General features: G+C 40.2%; 1 protein-coding gene across 12 annotated transcripts in view; it reads left to right on the forward strand.

Moving 5' to 3' along the window:
• The window catches only part of pde4d (phosphodiesterase 4D, cAMP-specific), a 669903-nt gene that overhangs the window by 370834 nt on the left and 274691 nt on the right, over positions 1–24378 (forward strand). Inside the window, exon 2 of one of the 12 annotated variants that reach the window (XM_059989361.1) lies at positions 13843–13878. The exons of the other annotated variants lie outside the window; for them this stretch is intronic. The gene's annotated coding sequence lies outside the window, so the exon portion shown is untranslated. The remainder of the gene's footprint in view (positions 1–13842; positions 13879–24378) is intronic. 12 annotated transcript variants of the gene reach the window in all.

Here is a 24378-nt window from a genome sequence, read left to right on the forward strand (position 1 = left end):
TCCACATATCCACCACTCTCTGGGTGAAAAAGTTTTTCCGCATCTCTGTTCTAAATGGCCTACCCCTTATTCTTAAACTGTGGCCTCTAGTTCTGGACTCACCCATCAGCGGGAACATGCTTCCTGCCTCCAGTGTGTCCAATCCCTTAATAATCTTATATGTTTCAATCAGATCCCCTCTCATCCTTCTAAATTCCAGTCGCTTCTAAATACAAGCCCAGTCGCTCCAATCTTTCAACATATGACAGTCCCGCCATTCCGGGAATTAACCTTGTGAATCTACACTGCACTCCCTCAATAGCAAGAATGTCCTTCCTCAAATTTGGAGACCAAAACTGCACACAATACTCCAGGTGGGGTCTCACCAGGGCCCGGTACAGCTGCAGAAGGACCTCTTTACTCCTATACTCAATTCCTCTTGTTATAAAAGCCAGCATGCCATTAGCTTTCTTCACTGCCTGCTGTACCTGCATGCTTGCTTTCATTGACTGATGTACAAGAACACCTCGATCTTGTTGTACTTCCCCTTTTCCTAACTTGACTCCATTTAGATAGTAATCTGCCTTCCTGTTATTGCCACCAAAGTGGATAACCTCACATTTATCCACATTAAACTGCACCTGCCATACATTTGCCCACTCGCCCAACCTGTCCAAGTCACCCTGCATTCTCATAACATCCTCCTGACATTTCACACTGCCACCCAGCATTGTGTCATCAGCAAATTTGCTAATGTTACTTTTAATCCCTTCATCTAAATCATTAATGTATATTGTAAACAGCTGCGGTCCCAGCACCGAACCTTGCGGTACCCCACTGGTCACAGCCTGCCATTCCGAAAGGGACCCGTTAATCACTACTCTTTGTTTCCTGTCAGCCAACCAATTTTCAATCCATGTCGGTACTCTGCCCCCAATACCATGTGCCCTAATTTTGCCCACTAATCTCCTATGTGGGACTTTATCAAAAGCTTTCTGGAAATCCAGGTACACTACATCCACTGGCTTTCCCTTGTCCATTTTCATAGTTACATCCTCAAAAAACTCCAGAAGATTAGTCAAGCATGATTTTCCCTTCATAAATCCAAGCTGACTCGGACTGATCCTTCTACTGCTATCCAAATGTGTCATAATTTCCTCTTTTATAATTGACTCCAGCATCTTTCCCACCACTGACGTCAGGCTAACCGGTCTATAATTCCCTATTTTCTCTCTCCCTCCTTTCTTGAAAAGTGGGACAATATTAGGCACCCTCCAATCAGCAGGAGCTGTTCCTGAATCTATAGAACATTGGAAAATGATTACCAATGCGTCCATGATTTCTAGAGCCATCTCTTTAAGTACCCTGGGATGCAGATCATCAGGTCCTGGGGACTTATCTGCCTTCAGACTCAACAGTCTTTCCAACACTGTTTCTTGCCTAATATAAGTTTCCTTCAGTTTATCCTTTACCCTAGTTCCTTTGGCCACTATTACATCTGGGAGATTGGATCTGTCTTCACTAGGGAAGACAGATCCAAAGCACCCATTCAACTCATCTGCCATTTCCTTGTTCCCCATAATAAATTCACCCATTTCTGTCTTCAATGGCCCAATTTTGGTCTCAACTATTTTTTTGCTATTCACATACTTAAAGAAGCTTTTACTATCCTCCTTTATATTCTTGGTTCGTTTACCTTTGTACCTCATTTTTTCTTGGCGTATTGCCTTTTTTGTTATCTTCTGTTGCTCTTTAAAAGCTTCCCAGTCCTCCAGTTTCCCGCTCATCTTTGCTATCTTATACTTCTTCTCTTTCATTTTTATACTACCCTTTACTTCCCTCGTCAGCCACGGCCACCCCTTACTCCCCTTAGGATCTTTCTTCCTCTTTGGAATGAACCGATCCTGCACCTTCTGCATTATTCCCAGAAGTACCTGCCATTTTTGTTCCACTGTCTTCCCTGCTAGGGTATTTTGGCCAGCTCCTCCCTCATAGCTCCATAGTTCCCTTTGTTCAACTGTAATACTGACACATCCAATTTTCCCTTCTCCTTCTCAAATTGTAGGTTAAAACATATCATATTATGGTCACTACCTCCTAATGGTTCCTTTACCTCGAGGTCCCTGATCAAATCCAGCTCATTGCACAACACTAAATCTGGAATTGCCTTCTCCCTGGTAGGCTCCAGTACAAGCTGTTCTAAGAATCCATCTTGGGGTCCAGGACCATTCTGATTCTCCCAGTCTACCTGCATGTTGAAATCCCCCATGACAATTGTATCATTACCTTTGCCACATGCCAATGTTAACTCTTCATTCAATTTACACCCTACATCCAGACTGCTGTTTGGGGCCTGTAGATAACTCCCATTAGGGTCTTTCTACCCCTAGAATTTCTCAGTTCTATCCATACTGACTCTACATCCCCAGATTCTATGTCCCCCCTCGCAAGGGACTGAATATCATTCCTCACCAACAGAGCCACCCCACCCCCTCTGCCAGTCAGTCTGTCCTTTTGATAAGATGTATATCCTTGAATATTCATTTCCCAGGCCCTGTCTCAGTTATTCCCACAACATCGTACCTGCCAATTTCCAACTGAGCCTCAAGCTCATCTACTTTATTCCTTATACTTAGTGCATTCATATATACTACCTTTAATTCATTACTCCCCTCTCCTTTCATATCAATTCCTATTTCACTTGGCCATACTGTTTGATCTCTTCTTGAGCTTTCTACTCCATTGATTCTGTTGTCCTTTTTAACTTTTCTTATTTTCACTTACCCTTTAACTCCATCCTTATATTTCCAGTTCATCCCCTCCCCCCTACTACTTAGTTTAAACACATCCGTGTTGCAATGGCAAACCTGTCTGCCAGAATGCTGGTCCCCTGCCTATTAAGGTGCAACCTGTCCCTTTTGTACAATTCATCCCTACCCTAAAACAGATCGCAGTGGTCCAAGAATGTAAATCCTTGCTTCCTGCACCAGCTCCTCAGCCACACATTCAGATCCATTATCTCCCTGTTCCTGCCCTCTCCCGCACGAGGAACTGGAAGCAAACCAGAGATAACCACCCTGGAAGTCCTGCTTTTCAGACTTCTTCCAAGTTCTCTGAAGTCCCGCTGCAGAATGTCCTTCCTCTTCTTCCCGATGTCATTTGTGCTGACATGCACTACCACTTCCAGCTGTTCACCTTCACCCTTGAGGATTCCCTGCAATCAGCCTGTGATGTCCTGGATCCTAGCACCAGAGAGGCAACACACCATCCTTAAATCTCGCCTGTTGCTGCAGAAACCCCTTTCCTACCTCTTACTATGGAGTCCCCTGCTACCACAGCTCTTCCTGATGTCTGACTCCTCAGCTCTGCTCCTGCACCAATTTTCGGCTCACAGACCTGTCCGCCTCTCAGGCTGGCAGTATCTTCTGTCTTGACAGGTTCCAAGAGGGTGAACCTGTTTACCAGAGGTACATCCCCTGGGGTCTCCTGTACTTCAAGCATCCTTTCCTTCCTCATTGTCGCCCCCTTTCTCTCTTCCAGTATCCTCGGTGTAACGACCTCACTGTAGATCCTGTCCAGAAAACCCTCGTTTTCACCAATAAACCTGAGATCATCCAGTTCTTTCTTCAGTGCTCCTTCAGAAGCTGAATCTGGACACACTTTCCACAGCTGTTGCAGCTGGGGGCACCATCAGTGTCCCTGACCTCCCACATCATGCACGTAGTACACTGATTCAGCTTAGTGGTCATGTCTTCACCCTCTGCAATTGTGCCTGGCGTAGTCTCCTCGCCGAAGACTCTCGAGCCAAAGACTAGCACTTTTCACACCAGGCACTTCCCTCGACCAGGCCACTTCCCTGGTAGCTTTGATACTTATTGAAATCAACTTCAAAGTATAAAAAATACTGTAATCTGACCAACTCTACAATTTAATGCTACTCACAAATATATTTTGTTTTTAATTTTAGCTTCAGAATGAAATAAGCTATATATTTTATTCTGATGAAGATTTGAGAGTCTTTGTATTTTGTATTTATTTATATATTTAGAGATACAGCAGAGTAGGCCCTTCCTGCCCTTTGAGTTATGCTATCCCATCATTCCCCAGCAACCCTGATTAACCCTAACCTAATCACAGGACAATTTACAATGACCAATTAACTCACCCGGTCAGTCTTTGGACTTGGGCAGGAAACTGGACCACCTGGGTTAAACCAACACATTCCACGGGGAGAGCTCCTTACAGTCAGTGCCAGAATTGAGCTCTGAACTCCAATGCCCCGAGCTGTAATAGTGTCATGCTAACCGCTATCCGATTGTGCCCATGTGACCTGAGCTTCCATTCCAATATTGAGATCTGGAGTATGTTAAGGGTCCATTGAGTTTGTCACAGGAAAGCAGCTTCCATCATCAGGAACCCTCAACTCAGTTCATGCTCTCTTCTCACTACTGCCATCAAGATGCAGGTACAGGAGCCTCAAAACTCACACCACCAGGTTAAGGAACAGTTATTACCCCTCAACTGTCAGGCTCTTGAACGAAAGAGAATAACTTCACTTGCCCCATCACTGAAATGTTCCCACCAATCTATAGATTCATTTTTATGGACTCTTCATCTCAAGTTCTCAACATTTATTGCTTATTTATTATTCCTTATTTTTTTTCTCAGCTCAAGCAGGTAAACCCTGAGGTACAAGTGTAGCCAAACATATTCATTTCTCAATTGTGAGGAACTTTTAGACTATTCTAGTTGTACTTAGTATTGTGACTTTCTGGAGGTTTACATATTGCTGCATAGACCTAATTGTTTAATGCTGTTGTGTAGTGACTGGGATGATAGCAGTTGTCGATATTACTATTGGGACAATGAATGCCCTATTCATGTCCCAAAGTCTTTCAATTTCTTCTTTTAATTCAGCATATTTCTGATATTTTTCACTTATTGATTTCTGTATGTTATGGCTGTCTATGATGGCTATATCTATTAAGTATGTTGTTGTTGCTTGTTTATCCTGTATTATTGTGTCCAGATGGTTGTTATAGATTGTCGTCTCTGTAATAATTGATCAATCGTAATATAATTTGTGGTATTCTGACTCTAAAATTATTTGATCAGGCTCGTATTTATCGTAAGGTATGATTTCTTTTATGAGTTTGTATTTTAAAGCAAGATTTTAATGAATATTTTTACTATTTTGATTGTGTCTGTGTAAGTAATCCGATTGAGTTAAACTGCTACAGGGTCTTGTAATGTATTCGATTTTTTGTGGTTTTTCGTGGTATTTTCTACATTTATCATCCTGAATATGTTGGTCTTTTATTATGTATTATTGGATTGTGCTCACCACCTGATCCTGTATTGCCTCAAAGAACCCCTCGGTTTCTGGGACGAGATCTCCAGCTCTGAGCCAGGTGCTCACTTCTTTGTCAACACCTGGAGTGCTCAGATCATGGGGCTGCCTTCCATGGAGGGTCGTGCTCTTCCTTTGCTTAACTTTTTTTGTAGTGGTAATATCTTCATTTTTCTAGGTTGTGCTTTCATTTAAGTTTAGTGGTGTATTCTTTTTAATCAGAATTGCATATGGAGTGCTGACTACTGTTTTTGTTGAGAAAAACAAGTCCTTAGCAGCTTTCTCTGACTGTTGTGTATATTTTTTATGTCTATTATTCCTCTTCCCCCTTCTGTCCTAGGTGTGTTAATCTAAGCACGTTCGTGTATGCATAGTGCTTTCTAAAATTTGTCATTTCAGTTCTTATTTTTCTTTGTAAGTTTTCCAGAATGATTTCAGACCAAGATATTATGCCAAAAGAATATGTTAATATTTTAATATTATATAATTATTAATTTGTATTTATTTCTCAGCTCAAGCTGGTAAAGCAGGCATAGCCAAGCATGCTCATTTGTCAATTGCTAGGAACTTTCAGACCATTCTAGTGGTGTATAGTATTGTGGCTCTCTGAAAATTTACATAGATATGACTGCGTAGCCCTAATTGTTTAATGCCATTGTGTAGTGCCTTTGGGGTGACACCAGTTATATATGTTACTACTGGGGCAATGTGTACCCTATTCATGTTCCAACGTTTTTCAATTTCCTCTTTTAATTCACCATATTTCTGGTGTTTTCCACTTAATGATTTTTTATAAGTTATGTGTGTTTGAAATGGCTGTATCTATTCAGTAAGTTGTTCTTGCTTATTTATTATATATTACTATATCCAAATGCTTATTATGGATTGTCCATTACTGATCAGTCATAATATAATTTGTGGTATTTTGACTCTTAAACTGGATCCGGCTTGTATTTATACTAAAGTGTGATTTCATTCATGAATTTGTATTTTAAAGCAAGATTTTGAAAGATGCCTGCCACTTGATTGTTCCTGTAATCAGATTGAGTTAAACTGCTACAGGATCCATTGTTATTTCTTTCTTTTCATACTTGTACAGCCTGCTGTCCTTTTGCACATAGGTTCACAAGCTGTATGCCCAGTTGGTGCGGTCTTTTCTTGATTCTGTTATGATTATTGGATTTATTGAGTATGCCCACAAGAAAATTGGATCTCAGTGTTGTATATGGTGACATATATGTATTTTTAAAATCCTCTCCACATCCACTGTGTCTAGGCCTTTCAGTATTTGATAGAGTTCAATGTGATACCCTTTCCCCTCTTCCATTCTTCTAAACACCTGTGAGGTGAATACAAGCCCAGCGCTATCAAAAGTTCCTTATACATTAACCTTTTCATTTTCAGAATCATTCTTGTGAACTTCCTCTGGACCTTTTCCAATGCCAGCACACCTTTTCATTGATAAGTGACCTAAAACTGCCTAAAGTACTCCCGTGTGATCTAATCGATGCCTCAAAAAGCCTCATCATTACATCGTTGCTTTTATATTCTTGTCTTCTTGTCTTCCTTACCACTGACTCAACCTGTAAGTTAATCTTTAGGAAATCCTGTACGAACACTCTCAAATACCGTTGCACCTCTGATTTATGAATTTTCTCTTCATTTATAAAATAGTCTAAATCTTTTTTCCTTCTACTTCTTTGCCCATTCTACTAATATATCTAAGTCCTTCTGCAAGCTTCCTGCTTCCTCAACAATGTCTGCCACTCTACTTGTCAACAAAGTCATCAATTCCATCATCCAAGAATCATTGACATATAACTTGAAAAGAAGTGGTCCCAACAACAACCCTTGTGGAATACCACCAGTCACCTGCAGCAAAAAGCCCTGTTTATTCTGCTAGTCAGGCAATCTTCTGTCCATGCTAGTATCTGTCTTGTAATACCATGGGCTCTTATCTTATTCAGCAGTCTCATGTGCAGCAACTTGTCAAGGACCTTCTGAAAACACAAGACAAGTAACCAACATCCACTGACCATCCTTTGTCTATCCTGCATATCCTGCATCCTTAAAGAATTCCAACAGATTTGTCAGGCAACATTTCCCTTTAGGAAATGTTGCTGGCTTTGGCCTATTTTATCATGTACTTCCAAATACCATGAAAACTATCTCTAGATGACTCAACCTCTCCTCATAAGGCATGCTCTCCAATCCAGGCAACATCCTGGTAAATCTCTTCTGCACCCTCTCTAAGGCTTCCACTAACTTCCTTTCATGAAGTGACTGGAACTGAACACTTTACTACAATTGTGGACTAACCAGGCTTTTATAGAGCTGCAAGATTACTTTGTAGCTTTGTCAATCATGTACTTATGATTGTGTGGCTAAGTACATCTCTAAGGTTGTTTCCAAGTTTGCTGCAAGCACCATTACTGTAGGCTGAATCAAAGGGGGTGATGAGTCAGCATGTGAAAATCTGTTTGAGTGGTGTCACTCAATACGTGCACAACTAAAGAGCTGATTATTGACTACAAGAGGAAGAAGCCTCAGTTCCTTGAGTCATTCCTCATTAGGGGAATTGAGGTGGAGAGGGTCAGTAGCTTTAAATTCCTTGGCATCAGTTATCAGATTCTGTGCTGGAACAGGCACATAAGTGCCAATACAAAGAAGGCACAACAGTGCCTCTACTTTCTTAGCAGTTTGTGTAGATTTGGCATGTCACCAAAAACTTTTTTAGATGCACAGTGGAATCTTAACTGGTTGCACGATGGCATTGTTTGGAAATGCCAAAGCCCAGGAATGGAAAAGGTTACAAACAGTAATGGATGCAACACAGTACATCACTAGTGAAACTCTCCGCACCACTGAGTACACTTACACAGGACGCTATTATCAAAAACCCCTACCATACAGGCCACATCCTCTTCTTACTACAACCAGCAGGCAGGAGTCCTTAGGTTCTACGTCACCATCTTCTGGATCAGTTAGTATCCTACAACCAGATTACCCTACACTCGTGAACTGGTGCAGAGAACTTCATTCACCACTGCTCTGAACTGATTTTATGACCTACAAACTCACTTTCAAGGACTCTCTACAAATTATGTTCTCAGAATTATTTTTATTTGCACAGTTTGTCTTCTTACTTAGATTGATTTTCTGTTTTTCTGTAAATGTCTGCAACAAAATAAGTCTCAAGGTAGTACATGGTAACATATATGTACTTTGATAATAAATTTACTTGAATGTTGACCTTTGAACTTGTAGCTCTCAACTCTTTCAAACCTCAACACCGTCAATGCAGATGTGAGCATGTGTACTACTCCCCCTTCTGACGTCAAAGTCTAACTATTTTGTTTGGTTCAGATTGAGGGAATTTTTTTTGTCATGATTCATTGATCGTGTGGATAGTCAGAGGCTTTTTCCCAGGGCTGAAATGGTTGCCACAAGTTTAAGGTGCTGGGGAGTAGGTACAGAGGAGATGTCAGGGGTAAGTTTTTTATTCAGAGAGTGGTGAGTGCGTGGAATGGATCGCTGGCCACGGTGGTGGAGGCAGATATGATAGGGTCTTTTAAGAGACTTTTAGATAGGTGCATGGGGCTAAAAAAAGTAGAGGGCTATGGATAAGCCTAGTAATTTCTAAGGTAGGAACATGTTTGGCACAACTTTCTGGGCCGAAAGGCCTGTATTATGCTGTAGGTTTTCTATGTTCTCTCTCTCTTTCTGTATTCATGATTATTTGAGATACAGCCCACTACAATGATATCATCTGTGTACTTGTGGATGGAGATAGAGCAGAACTAGGCTAGACAGTCATGAGTATACAGGAAGTCGACTAGGAGGCTGAGGATGGAACTTCATGGAGCACCAGAGTTTTGAATAATTGCATATATTTTATTTCATAATCAGTATATTTTATTTTAGATCCTAAAAATTGTGATCCTAAATACTTAGGTTATGAATATTCTTCTAATGAGGTACAGTATTTGAGTACTGCACATATGCAGTGGATTCCCACTGGAGTACGTCGGAATGAGTACATTTGGTCCAATTAAGCAGCTGTCCCAATTAGCCAAAGTTTCATGGAAATAGTTAAATTAATATGAAAAGGACAAACTACCATTTAACTGAGTAACAAATTATGTATTTAAAATGAAACACAGAACAAATTATGGCACTAGCAATACTATTACATTACCGTGTATTAGTTCTTAGTAGTCAGAGGAATTAATCCAGTGTATGCTGATATGTTCTTTTGATTGTCTGTAATATCAGTGCAGACACCTAGTGCAAGTAATAGACTGTCTTCATACAATGCTTTTGATTTTTCCTCTAAGTCTTCATTTTAAATATGATTGTTGATACCTTCAAATTTTTCCTATTTCCTAACGACTTCACTGCTTTCACTTCCACTGCCAGTCATTCCTAACATCAACAGACCTGAATGCTTGAAACCGCAGAGCAAAACAGTTCTGAATTGTCTTTCTGCTTATTTCTCGCCAACTATCAATGACTAAAATCACTGCTTTTTGAGCATGACACCATTAATGCTGTCTTAAAAACTGTTTTTTTAAGCACAGTGTAGTGTCAAACAGACACACAAGTGCACGCAACTGACGCTAATTAGAAACTGTTTGGCAACAGTCTCCTGCCTCAATTAAGCGGCATAATGTCCGAAATAAAAAAAGGGAACCCTGGCCATTTTCTCAATTAGTTTTTGTACTTCAAGAGTTGTCCCTAATATGTGACTGCCCCAATTAACTGGAATCCACTGTATTTCAAGTAAGGTGTGTGGAGCTGCTGTGCAAGACTGATCATATCCTACCCCATGTTTACCACCTAAAGCTATCAAATTTAGCAACAGATCCTTGCAGGAGAAACAAGCAAACATGCATTTTCAAACTGCTTTCTTTCTGGCTTGTTCTGGGTACTTTCTTTTCAAGAATCATGGATGCTAAATGTACAAAAGTAATACGTTTTATCATAACCATCAGAAGCAGTGGTTTGAAAGAAACAGTAACTACGCCTCAAGCATTGGTTACAATACAGCTCAGCAGCTTGCTTGTGCCCATTTGTCTTACTGGTTTCTGATGTGCTGGTGATATCAATGACAAATTTGCAGTGTGTCTGCCATGAGGAAAAAATAGCAACCATTCATGATTTATACACGGTCTTCACCAGCCTCCCTGTGATGTACAGTTCAGTGAACAGATGCCGTACCAAACTACAAAGTGTAACTTCATTGTCACACAACTCACCACATGAAAGGATTCTTCCTCCACAGCAGGCCTGCTCTATTAAAGTTGAAGTTTAGCAAATTTTTTTTTTGTTTAGCATCTCAGTTGTCCGTTGGAGGGATTATGAGTTAAGTAACATATAGTTAAGTGTGAAGTAACATATTGTGTCAGTGTGCATCCATGGAGCAGATTATTACTTAATGCTTATAATTCAATTATTCATTAATCTTTTGTAACACCTGCATCCTCTTATGGAAGACTTCAAATAAATTTATGTGCCTTTTACCATTTCATACAAACAGGTGCAGCAATGTTATGTTGGCATTGTCTTGATTCTGTCATGATAAAAGCTGGGAAATGCACTGAGCTCTTTGAAAATTTTTACATGTTCCTATTTTGTTTTCTCATATTTCTTTCTTATGTTTCCAAGCAACATATCTTTAGAGAAGAAATGCCTTTAACCTTCAATAGTAACTGCAGAAAGAAATGTCTCAAGATATACCCAATAATTTTAGCTACAAAAGAGGGTACTTTTCTCACTTTGTCCTGATTCTCTAACTAGGTCTCCTAGTTTTTGGAAGCCTTGGATGTTTAAACAATACGTTCCACAAATTTAAATAGAGGTTTGGAACTAGATTTTTGCTGCATTATTAGGTAAAAATCCCATTAGAAGTATAGTCAGAAATTAACTTTTGAAATTTAACAAATAACTTTTCTCCCTAATTAATATGCTTTATTCAAAAAATGTGCTAATATATAGTACAGTGTATTCATTTGCCACCAGTCACAATAAAAGATATGCTACTTCATTTGGTTATAAGTTTTATATTGATCAGCAAGACAGATTTTTCTTTCACGTATATTCCGTGAATGGTAAGTCCAAGATGCTTTTACACCTTTTCAGTATACAGATGAATAAGCTTTTCCCATAACCAGATTGCATTCTGGGCCTTGAAATATACTGATTTATTTCAGTTGTGGACAGCCTCTTTCAGATGGAGTTGATACATGACATACATCTACTGATGCCCTTGAACACATCTTCAGTGATGTTCCCAGAACTATCAGGTGTTTTGGGTCTTTCAACGTCATACACCTTCCTCCAGGTGACCCAGCCGACTTGTGTCCAGATGACTAGCTACGTATGACTCCATGGCTCCCCTCTTTTGAGCCACAGCCATCTTGAGGCCCTCTCTGCCGCATCGGTGGTAAATTGCATCTTGCCAGGTTGATAATCTTTCAGTAATCGTGATAGTTGCCTCCCTGAAGTTTTTAGGTTTTTTTTTTGTAACATTGAATCATAACACTGAGCTCAACAAAGAACACAGCATATGTCTCCAGGCTTTTGTGGTGAAAACAGAGTCCAGAAGATTCATGATTGCCTTATCATTATTCAAACAGGAGTTTCTTTTCCTGTAAGGAAGTGTCTGTTGATATTTCTCATAACCATTGTGTTTGAAATTTGTGGTTAGCCATTTGGTTGTGATGCAATTCAACATTCATGTGCTGAAGGTTGCAGTGTAAGATCAGTCTTCATGAATTTGCACAGACCAGAATCTTATTTTGTCAAAATTTAAATATTGTCTGCAAGAGATATCTGGCATGGTTTTCCCACCTAACTTTGCAGACAAGTCAGTTCTGTTCTGTGGGACTGAAAAAGTCAGCATTCTCTCTCCTATCTTAGTGACAAGCCAGTCATTCCTACCCAAGGAGATTTGTTACTTCTTTCTTGCAACTTAATTGCTTCTAGATAGGTACACCAATATCTTAAATTACACCATTAGTAATTGCTTTGGATAGGTAACAGCCTCCCCTCCACACCTTGCCAAGCAAAGTGCATTTTAGCAAGGAATTTGACTTTAGGGGAGATTCTTTAAAGCAAAGCTTGATTTTACTCTTACCACAGATAGAGATAGAGTTTTCAGCAAAGGTAAATCCTCTGGAATCCTCAACAACATGATCCAAACTGTTTGACAAATATTGACTAGTTTGAACATGGTACTCCCATGGATTTACACTGAAGATCATTTATGTGTAAATCCTCCACCATCCAGGGCATTTTCTCATTAATACCATCAGGAAAAAGATACACGAGCCTGAAGATGCACACTCAACATTTTAGGAACAGCTTCGTCCCCTCTGCCATTAGATTTCTGAATGGTCCATGAATCCATGAACACAGGCACTATGCTGCTCTCTTTTTACACTATTTATTTACTTTTTTTATATGTTCTTATTATGACTTATGGTAATTTTAATGTATTGCACTGCACTGCTACCTCAAAACATCAAATTTCTGAGCATATATCAGTGATCATAAACCTGATTCTGATTCTGCTGTGAGCTGCCCCATCACCCTTTGAATGAACACACGAGCCTATTTTTTTTTCTCAGAATCCATGCAAACATGTCTAAATCTGTATCTTTTATTTAAAATGCTTCCAAAGTATTGATGATTCTGTCTGCTAGCATTTCTAGTCAATGGGTGTACTTGAGATTGCAGACCCAGTAAGTTTGAAAATCACTTGTCCAACCTGTTCCTTTAAATTTCAGAAAGCCCAACTTAGCTTTGTTATGATGCAGTACTGCTTAATACTACAGAAGGAAAATGAGTCCTAAACAGCTTAAGGATCAGAAGTAACTGAGTTGATCAACTAATGAACATAATATATTATACAGATTGTAAAATGGGGAAAAATACAAGTGAAGCTTTATGAATGTTGTGTAATCTGAGTAAGTGAACTGACAGATGATTAACTCCTTTCAGACAAGCTGTTGGTCATGGTAGCTGACGTCAATCAGCAGTTGAGATACAACTGGAAATTGTACTTGGATAGTATTTCCCTCTCAGCTTTCCATATCTCATGAGGTAGTTAATTTATAAAAGAAAGTTCTGGGTCACATTTCCTGATATATCATTTTGTATCTAAAGCAATGCTGTATTGCTGGAATTTCATAATTGTGTGTAGATTATGAAAAGGAACCGGCTTTCCTGCGGTAATAAGATAACCGACTAAGAGTATTTAACCCAGATCTCGTGTAGTGCGAGAGTTGGCGGAAACAAAATCTATTTGTATTCTGCTTCTAACTGCTGAAAATCGTGCCCTATTGCAGAAAGTAGCAGTCAGTTGTTTTGCATGAGTACGGCATAGTATTTACCGTGTCATCATCCCGCTTTAGCTTTTATCAAACCTTATTGCTAGGTTTAACTTCGCAGCAGCTTATGGCCTATTACAGTGATTCTTCTGCAGTCTTAGGCTCTTATTTCTCTCCAAGGGGCAAGAAGCGAGTGCGTCTTCTGAAGTCCTACAGGTAGCTTTTCATCTCATTATGTTAGAGTTGTTAAGATAGTTATCACAATTCAGGATTTTAGAAATGGGGAAAAATGCATATTTCAATTATATTACTAAATTTATTCTGATAATTATCATACAAATGGGGAAATTCACCCAATGCATGTTATATTTTCTAAGATTTTGTTTGTGAAACCTTGCAGAAACAAATGTAATTACGCACAACATAAAATGCATATATTTTTCTGTGTATGTATTGTGGCAATGCCTTTTTGAGTAATTCATAGCCAGTAATTACATGTGAGTGATAAAATCCACTATTGTGCCTTAGACTTCTTCAGCTACTCGAACGGTGTAGCTTGTGAGGCTGCTGCAGTGAACGAGTTCAGTCCTGATCTGTGTGGGAGTTTGTATGTTCCCCACGTGGGTTTTCTCTAGGTGCTCCCGTCTCTCTCGTCCTCCCCCCATATCTCACTGATGTGCAGGTTGGTGAGTTAATTGACCACTGTAAGATGCCTCTGTTGTGCAGGGATGAATGGTAGGGTCTGGGAGAAGATGATGGGAATGTATGGAGAATAAATTGGCGTGGACTTGGTGGGCTAAAGGACTTGTTTCTGTGCCACGTGACTCTTTAACTTTGTGCATATGCTGCTAAGTGCATTAAGTACACGTTCTTGTCTATTTTTTAAAAATTTACATACTGTACTGAGAAGACCTTTCTGGCCCTTCGAGCCTCCCAGCAATCCCTCAATTTAATCCTAGGACAATTTACAATGACCAGTTAACTTACAAACCAGTACATCTTTGGGATGTGGGAGGAAACCAGAGCTCCCAGAGGCAACCCATGTGGTCACAGGAGGAACATGCAAACTCCTTACAGGCAGCAGTGGGAATTGAACCCTGGTCACTGGTACTGTAAAGCGTTGTTCTCACCATTACATTAAAGTACATCTGCATCTAATTTTAACTAACTTTTATCCATTTAGTTAAAAGTTAGTTTTTATCTTTATTTATGAAAGAAGCTGGTTTAATTCATGACCTGCTATCGATGGAAGTTGCATGGTTATATCTGGTAGTGTACTTCCTGATCCCCTGCTCACAGGTTGGAGCTAATTCAAAGAGGAGAAGATGGATCTCTTGCTTCATGCATTGTTTGTATATGGTTCCAAATTGAACTAAAAACCTGATTGTTAAATGGCTGTATGTACATCTGGGTATTCAACCCAAGTTGTCTATATATCTGAAGTGAACATGCATGGTAACGTCATAGCATATACGGGCTTCAGCCAATCCCTCAGAACAAATGCAACCAATCCAGCTCCCTGTATTCTTAAATGCTAGTGAGTCAGATTTTGGAATGATGCACACCACTACCATTAAGGCAGGTTATTTGTTGTTATTTATTCAAGGGATCCGAGCTGTGCAGGCTGAGCCAGCATTTAATTGTCCATTAGTCATTGACCTTAAGGGCATTGTGGTAAGCTGTCTTCTTGAGTCACTACAGTCCTTGTGCACTCATTGTGCTTTTAGAAGATAGTTCCAGGAGTTTGATGGTGATTATTTCCAGGTCAGGATAGTGTATGACTTGAAAGCAATTTCTAGGTGATGGTGTTTCCATACTCTTTCTGCCTTTGGCCTTTTAGCTGATAGATGTTGGGTTGGAAGGTGTTGTATAAAGAGCCATGGTGAGTCAATGCAGTGCATCTTGTACAAACCCCATTTCCAGAAAAGTTGGGATATTTTCCAAAATGCAATAAAAACAAAAATCTGTGATATGTTAATTCACGTGAACCTTTATTTAACTGACAGAAGTACAAAGAAAAGATTTTCAATCGTCTTACTGACCAACTTAATTGTATTTTGTAAATATACACAAATTTAGAATTTAATGGCTGCAACACACTCAACAAAAGTTGGGACAGAGTTAAAATAAGATTGAAAAGTGCACAGAATATTCAAGTAACACCGATTTGGAAGACTCCACATTAAGCAGGCTAATTGGTAGCAGGTGAGGTATCATGACTGGGTATAAAAGTAGTGTTGATCAAAGGCTCAGTCTTTGCAAGCAAGGATGGGTTGTGGCTCACCCCTTTGTGCCAAAATGCATGAGAGAATTGTTGGTCAGTTCAAAAGGAACATTTCCCAATGCAAAATTGCAGAGAATTTAGGTCTTTCAACATCTACAATACATAATATTGTGAAAAGATTCAGAGAATTCAGAGACATCTCAGTGCGTAAAGGGCAAGGTCGGAAACCACTGTTGAATGCGCGTGATCTTCGAGCCCTCAGGCGGCACTGCCTAAGAAACCGTCATGTTGCTGTGACAATTATAGCCACCTGGGCTTGGGAGTACTTCGGAAAACCATTGTCACTTAACACAGTCCGTCGCTGCATCCAGAAATGCAACTTGAAACTGTATTACACAAGGAGGAAGCCATTCATCAACTCTATGCAGAAACGCCGGTGAGTTCTCTGGGCCCGAGCTCATCTCAGATGGACCGAAAGACTGTGGAACCGTGTGCTGTGGTCACGAGTCCACATTTCAGCTAGTTTTCGGAAAAAAACGGGCATCGAGTTCTCCGTGCCAAAGATGAAAATGACATCCTGATTGTTATCAGCGAAAAATGCAAAAGCCAGCATCTGTGATGGTATGGGGGTGCATCAGTGCCCACAGCATGGGTGAGTTGCATGTATGTGAAGGTAACATTGACTCTGAGGCGTATATTAGGACTTTAGAGAGACATATGTTGCCATCAAGGCGACGTCTTTTCCCGGGACATCCATGTTTATTTCAGCAGGACAATGCTAGACCACATTCTGCACGGGCTACAACAGTGTGGCTTTGTACACACAGAGTGCATGTGCTTGACTGGCCTGCTGCCAGTCCAGATCTATCTCCTATTGAAAATGTATGGCACATCATGAAGAGGAAATCAGACAACGGAGACCACGGACTGTTGAGCAGCTGGAAGTCTTATATCAAGCAAGAATGGACAAAATTTCCAATTGCAAATCTACTACAATTAGTATCCTCAGTTCCAAAACGATTAAAAGGTGTTATTGAAAGGAAAGGTGATGTAACACAATGGTAAACATGCCTCTGTCCCAACCTAAACAAAATCTACCTTGATGTCAAGGGTGGATCATCTCACTTCATCTCTAGAGTTCAGCTCATGTCAATGTTTGGGCCAAGGATGTATTGAAGTCAGGAGCTGTCTTTGGCAGAATCCAAAATGAGTTTCTAAGCTAGCTGTTGCTAAGATAGTGCTGCTTGGTAACACCATTAATTGTTCCTTTCATCACATTGCTGATGATCAAAGGAATCTAATGGGCTGGTAACTGGCTGAGATAGTTTCATTCTGCTTTTAATGGACATGACATACCTGGCTAATTTTCCACCTTGGCAGGTAATGCCAGTATTTTAACTGTACTGGAGCAGTAAGTTGTGGAGCATGAGTCCACTGTAGTATTGTTGGAATAGTATTTGTCAGGACCCATAGCCGATTGATGATTTGACACGGGGTGAACCAAATTAGCTGAATATTTTCATCTGCCATACTGGGAACTACTGAAAGAGGTCAAGGTGGATCAAACACTTGGCACTTTAGGCTAAAGATTCCTGCAGATGCTGCAGTTTTGACTTTTGCACTGGTGTGCTTCACTCCACTATCATTGAGAATGAGGATGCTTGTGGTGCCTGCTCCTCCAGTGAGTTTATTACCCCCACCGCCATTCATGAATGGGTGGGGTAAAACTCCAGGGTCGATCTGATCAGGTTGTGGACTAACTCCTTCTATTGCTACTGTGTGGGTCACTTGTCATTCAAGTAGTTAAGTTGATTCCTCACTCTTAAGGTATGCTTGATGCTGCTCCTGGCATGATCTCATGCACTCTTCATTGAGCCTTGCTTTGATTGTGATGATAGAGTGGGGGATATGCCAGGCCATAAGGTTCCAGATTGTGGTTGAGCATAATACTGCTGCTGGCATCCCACAAGGCCTCATGGCTGCCCAGTTCTAAGTTGTAAGATCAGTTTGCCATCCATCCGGTTAACACAGTGATGGTGCCACATGATACCATGATGTGTGCTTTCACTGTGAAGACAAGATCTCCTATCTAGAAAATCTGTACATTATGTAGTCATTATGGACAGATACCACTGTGACAGGTAGATTGGTGAGGTTGAGATTGTAGGTTTCTCATTCTTGTTGGTACCGTCACAAGGTTACGAAGATCCAATGTCGCTATAATACCTTCTAACAATTGGCCAGCTCAATAAGTAGTGTGTTAAAGAGTTGAAGACCCAGCCAGTATACACTTTGCTCCTTTGCCACATTCAGTGCTCAGACTAAGGAAATTTGGCATCTCCCCTTTGACCCTCGCCAGTTTTTATCAATGCATCATACTGTGTTATTGTTTTCACTTTCACTGTTGCAATGATATGAGCTGTACAGATGGCATGCAAAATAGGGCACCACAGTGGCACAGCGGTCACCACACTATTACGTCAGAGTTTGGGGCTCAATCCCGGTGTCCTCTGGAAGGAGTTTATGTGTCCTTCTCTAGGTTCCTCCCACAGTCCAAAGACAAACCAGGTAGGTTAACTGGCCATTGTAAATTGTCCCATGCTTGGGTTAGGTCTAAACTGGGGTTGTCAGGGGTTGCTGGGCAGCATGGCTCGAAAGGCTGGAGGGCCTGTTCGGTGCTGTATCTCTAAATAAATTAAAATTAAAATAAGATAAAGTTTTTCACTGTATCATAGCATAAGTGACAGCAGTAAACCAATTTACCAGTTTACAAATTTTCTCCAGGAGCAGTTCGACATGGAGTACTACTGACTTATCAGCCGAGGGAGGATAGAAAGTGTTGAGCAGTAGAAGGTTTCCTTGCCAAAGTTTATCAGGATGCTATGAGATTTCATGAGATCCAGAACCAACGTTCAGAATTCCCAGGACTTTCCTCTCATGGCTGTGTTGCCATCTCTGCTGGGTGTCACAGGAAATACCCAGGGATAGAGATGATGATGTCTAATATGTTAACTGTAAGAAATGATTCAGTAAATATGAACATCATGATTCAAGGATTTTGCTTGACTGGTCTATATGATAGCTCTTGAAGTCTGGCACAAGTTCCTAAATATTGGTAAGGAAGCCTTTATAGTGTCAACAGGGCATTTTTGCCGTCGTTATTTCTGGTGCCTAGGCCCACTCCCGTTTAGTTCTTGTGGTTTTCTAGCTGCTTAATACAACTGAATGGATCACTCGGCAGTTTCAAAGGGCAAATTCATGTGGGCCTGGAGTCATGTATAGGCCAGACCTAATTTGCACCCCAACAGGAAATCAGCTGATCAGGGTTTTCTTTGCAACAATCAACAATGATTTTCCTGGTCATCATTCGGCTTTGTAATTCCAGAATTCAAATTCAAATTTATCACCATTTGCAGTGGTTGGACTCAAACCCAAGTCTTCAGGACTTTGTTCTTGATATCCAGATTATTGATCTAATAATAATACAATTGTGTCCTGGCTCCACATCATTTTATAAGGCAGTGCTTTTCTTCCCTTGCTTATGTAGGGCTGCTTATGTGTATTTGCTATGAATAGCCTTGAAGTAATTAATACTATTCTCTCTCTCTCTCTCTCTCTCTCTCTCTCTCTCTCTCTCCCTCTCGCTCTCTCTCCCTCTCCCTCTCGCTCTCTCTCCCTGTCCCTCTCCCCTCTCCGCTCTTTCCATGCTTATGTGACTCTCTAATTCCCGTGTCTACTACTCAAAGTAGAGAATGAGCATTCAGAGTGATACTGAGAATCTAAAGTGTCATGCATTATTACCACATAGAATCGCTGTAGAAACTGCAGAATTGCATTACCAGAAAGTACGCACCCCCAGTCCAGTCAGGCAGCTCTTTCTGCAAACGTTGGTCTCGTCAATCACTTCAGAACCCCAAAAATCCAGAAGTGAATCAAATCACCTTCAATCTTGAGGAGAACCTTAGAAGAAAGAGAGATAGGTGAACCAAAGAGAGTTATCCATGTGAGATTTTATTTTATTTTTTACCTAATTTTTTTAGAATTATATTTTTATTTATTTAGTTAGACATGTTGCTGTTTAGATAATTGGGTTAACTGGATGTTTAAATATTTAGATTTAAATACAGTAACCTTCAAAGAGAGCTTTGATTTTCATATACTGTGTATGATAGTTTTATGCTTATTTGTTTCTTTGAGTTATTTAAACAAGAGCAAAATTATTCATCCTAGGCCTTGGGAATTTGTCCAAGTTCAACTTCGCTGATACTCCAATTTCTCATGATGTTTCATTGGTTTGCTTTACTTCAAGTTTCTCCTTTGGTATGTTTTTGTTCCCTTTCTATGACGTGCTAGCTTGTTTTGCAAGAAGCATGGTTCTGATTTGTTCTCTTTAAGGAACAGACTAAGTGCCAATCTTCCTGTTTGTCAGTAACTGAGTCTTACACCGTTCAGCTGGTTGGGAAGGATTTCCTGTGTGAAGTTCCTTTAACATTACATTATGCACTTTCCAACTTAGACTTGGAGAGTCATAGAAAGATGGAACATGTACACAAGTCCTTCAACCCACTATGTCTGCTCCCCATGCATTAAGCACCTATTCATTCTAATCCTATAATAAATAAATTGTCAAGGGTGAAAAAGAGCCTGCAGCTGGAGTGTGGAATGTACTGGAGCTGTACTGGAGCAGACTCCATTCTGGCCGTCAAAGTGGTATTGGCTAATTCCCATGTTGAAGACTAATTTACTCACACGCAGACTGCAGTCAGTTTGGATTGGCAACGAAATCTTCTGCACAATGACCATCAGCACAGGTGCACCACGAGGCATTGTGCATCGCCCTCTACTCTGCTTGTTTCACCCTTACGACTGTGAGGCTAAATACAGCTCCAATGCCATATTGAAATTTATGACAACACCAATGTTGCAGCCCAAATAAAAGGTGGTGACAAGTCAGCTTATAGGAGAGAGATTGAAAATCTGGCTGAGAGATGCCACAGCCTCTCACAGCCTGTTAGCAGAACCAAAGAGCTGATTATTTACTGCAGGAGGAAGAAACCAGCAGTCCATGAGCCAGTCCTCATCAGGGCATAAGAGGTGGAGAGAGTTTGCAACTTTAAATTCCTTTGCCATATCATTTCAGAGGGTCTACCCTGGGCCTATCACGTAACTGCCATTATGAAGAGGCACAACAGCACCTCTACTTTCTCAGAAGTTTGTGCAGATTCAGCATGTCATCTGAAACTCTGGAAAACTTCTATAAATGCAGGGTGGAGAGTATACTGTCTGGTTACATCAAGGCTTGGTATGGGAACACTAATGCCCTTGAATTGAAAACCCCTCCAAGGGTAGTGGATACAGCCTAGACCATCACAGGGAAAGCCCCTCCCACCATTGAGCACATACACAAGGAGCAGTGCCACAAGAAACCAGCTCCCATCATCACGGATCCCACCATCCAAGCCGTGCTCTCTTCCCACTGCTGCCATCGGGAAGGAGGTACAAGAGCCTCAGGACCCACACCACCAGGTTCAGGAATAGATATTACCCCTCAACCAATGGGATCTTGAACCAGAGGGGTAACTTCACTCACCCACAATTGATTCCACAAAATATGGACTCACTCTTAAGGATTCTACAACTAGTGTTCTCAATATTTATTGTTTTTTTTTCTTTTTTTTGTAATTTCAGAGTTTGTCATCTTTTGCACTATGGTTGTTTGTCACTATTGTATATGATTTTCATTGATTATATTGTCTTTCTTTGTATTCACTGTGAATGCTCACAAGAAAATTAATCTCAGGGTAGTATATGGTGACATGTATGTACTTTGATAATAAATTCACTTTGAAATTGAAATATAACAAAAAAGGATGGGGGTTGTAACTGGTGAGTTAGTCTAGTAGGCGGTCGGAGTGGAGTGAATGACCAGGTAATGACCTCCAATATCGTATTATACAAGAATCGATGGCTCTATTCTTGACACAAAGTTTTACTTTACCCTTTGTGAAGTCAACAATATTAGTGGATTACTTTATAGCTCGCTGTGGTATAATGATAAGTGTATGATTAATTTGCCAAGTATAACTTCTGATTCACAAAAATGCCCAGCTGAATACTGTAAAATGGTCAAACTACCAATCTTTTGTGCAATGTTTAATCCTGAACCAGTAATTACACTTGAAGTAATGCTCTATAGAGAGGTAGACTCTTCTAAACTGCACTGTTGTTTGTATATGAAATTTGGCAGTGGATTTACAAAGTGAAATAAATGTTCTAAGCATGAGCAGTTGTTTAGATAATATACTCTGTCCAAATTTTAATTTAGGGAAACTTCATTCAGGAACTGTAAATGATAGATGGTTTGGTGCATTGGACTGCTGTAACTACATCAGATGTTACTGGGGTAAACTAATGTAATTATCGGTCACTGCATCTGAAAATGATCTTTACACACTCTTCAGAATGTATCAAAAGCCACATTTTTGTATTAAGTGTTCTTACCATAACTTGCAGAATCTTTATAAATATTGAAAGCTCATTGTTTACTCAATGGAGAGATGACTCCTATACTAACACTGAAAATAGCATGACTCCTAACTTCAGTTTATTTCTGAACCATTTTCTTCAGTGACAACATATACTTTCTTAAGTGGACGAATGTTCATGTTCTGAGATATAGCTTTTCCTGCTTTATTATGTGACAAGCAATAACGCAAACTGAATGTTTTAACAGGAGCATCGTGCCCAGTCATTGTAAGTAAAACAGAATCGATTTTTTAATTAATTGATTGTTAGGAAACGTTGCAGGGAAGGCCGCATCCCTGATAGTTCTAGGAAATATGGTGATTAGCAGCTTTCTCAGGCTGCCTCAGTTTTCTTTTGTAAAGGTGCCATTTGGTATGAAAAACGATATTTAGGCCCTGCAAAGATGAAGCAATGTATTTCCAGTTCACAATGGTGTGGCACTTGGAAGAGAACTTCCATGCCATAGTATACTTTGGTGCCTTCTTGGTTTGGAAGAGGTTTGGAAGATACTGTCACAGTGCCCTGGGTGAGTAACTGCAGTACACATTGCAGTTGGCATATGACATCGTTACTGTGTTCTATTGGTGGATGGCGCACAAATCAACTTTTATTCCAGACGCTGTTGACTGTTGTTGAGCTTATCCAAGCAAGTTAAGTATAGTCCATTACATTCCTGCAGACCACTCTCTGCAGGATACTCAGTCTCTGAATTGAGGTATTTACTTAATTATTCCAAATAATTTTATGGTCAATACTAACTCTGAGAATGTTAATGATGGAACCACTGCTGATGGTAATGACATTGAATAGGAAGGATGAATGGTAATACTGTTTCTTGGTGAAGATAATTATCCCCAGATGCTTCCAGGGCAGAAATGTGATGAAACATATACAAATACTCCATGTGAGGTCTCATGAAGGCTTCATAACTTTACAGCAAAACACCTTTGCTGGTTTCCTCAAATCCTCCTGTAATAGAAGCCAATATTCCATTCACCTTTCTAATGCTATTCCTGAAGCTGAGGAGAAGTAACATGCTGCTCTTGCTCAATTACAAATAAATATGAAACCATCATACATAGCATATGAGAAAGCAAAGTCTCTTTGAACTTTACTATTGAATAAGCATTCTAAAATCGAGAATGTCTATTGGTATATTTTCAATGGCCACGTACAAGGAGGTTCAGGTACTTTTGAATAGGACCCAATTTTCTTCCTGCCAAATATATACTTTTCTTTTTCTCATTTTTATGTGTCAATATATTTCTACATGAAGCTGCATCTGTATGCTCTTGCTCATTCAGATCTATATCCCTTTGAAGTCTGTTTATGGGCAGCTATGCTTACAGAATGGCCTTGACAGCCGGTAAACTCACCCCAGGATTACCAGTTATCAAAGGTGTTCCAGAAGCTAAAAGTTTGTGGATAATTTTCTCATTCAAAAACAAGGAATTATTAAAAAAGTATATTTTAAAATGTAAGGCTACTGAATTTAGAACTACGGTCGCAAACACTCAAATTTATTATTTACTCTAAAGTAATACAGCACAGGCATGGCCCATGATTCCCATCTAAGCTAACCCTTATTTTCCTGTGTTTGGCCTATATCCCCTTGCAACTTTCCGATCCATGTGAGGCCCTTCATTGGTCAAGGTCGACCATGGATGTTGTGCCCCAGCTTTCTACATGATATGTAAGCCCATGCAGTTTGACATGGACACCAAGCCATTGCCCATGTAGCAGGCTCCCCCTCTCCACGCAGCTAATGAATCCAAAGGAACGGTAGGCGCTGATGCCATTTGGCACCAGCGGTGTCGCAGGAGTTGCCAGTCAGTGTTGAACTCATCGTAGGATTGCCTAATGGACTCCTGCTCCAGATTTTTCCTCGGGGTTTACTCCTGAATCTGTGAGTGGATATATCCAGAAGGCAGTGGAGGTTTGAGATCACAGCTTTCCTTCTTCTCGAT

Source organism: Hypanus sabinus, chromosome 14 (genome assembly GCF_030144855.1).
Source record: "Hypanus sabinus isolate sHypSab1 chromosome 14, sHypSab1.hap1, whole genome shotgun sequence".
Lineage (NCBI taxonomy): Eukaryota > Metazoa > Chordata > Chondrichthyes > Myliobatiformes > Dasyatidae > Hypanus > Hypanus sabinus.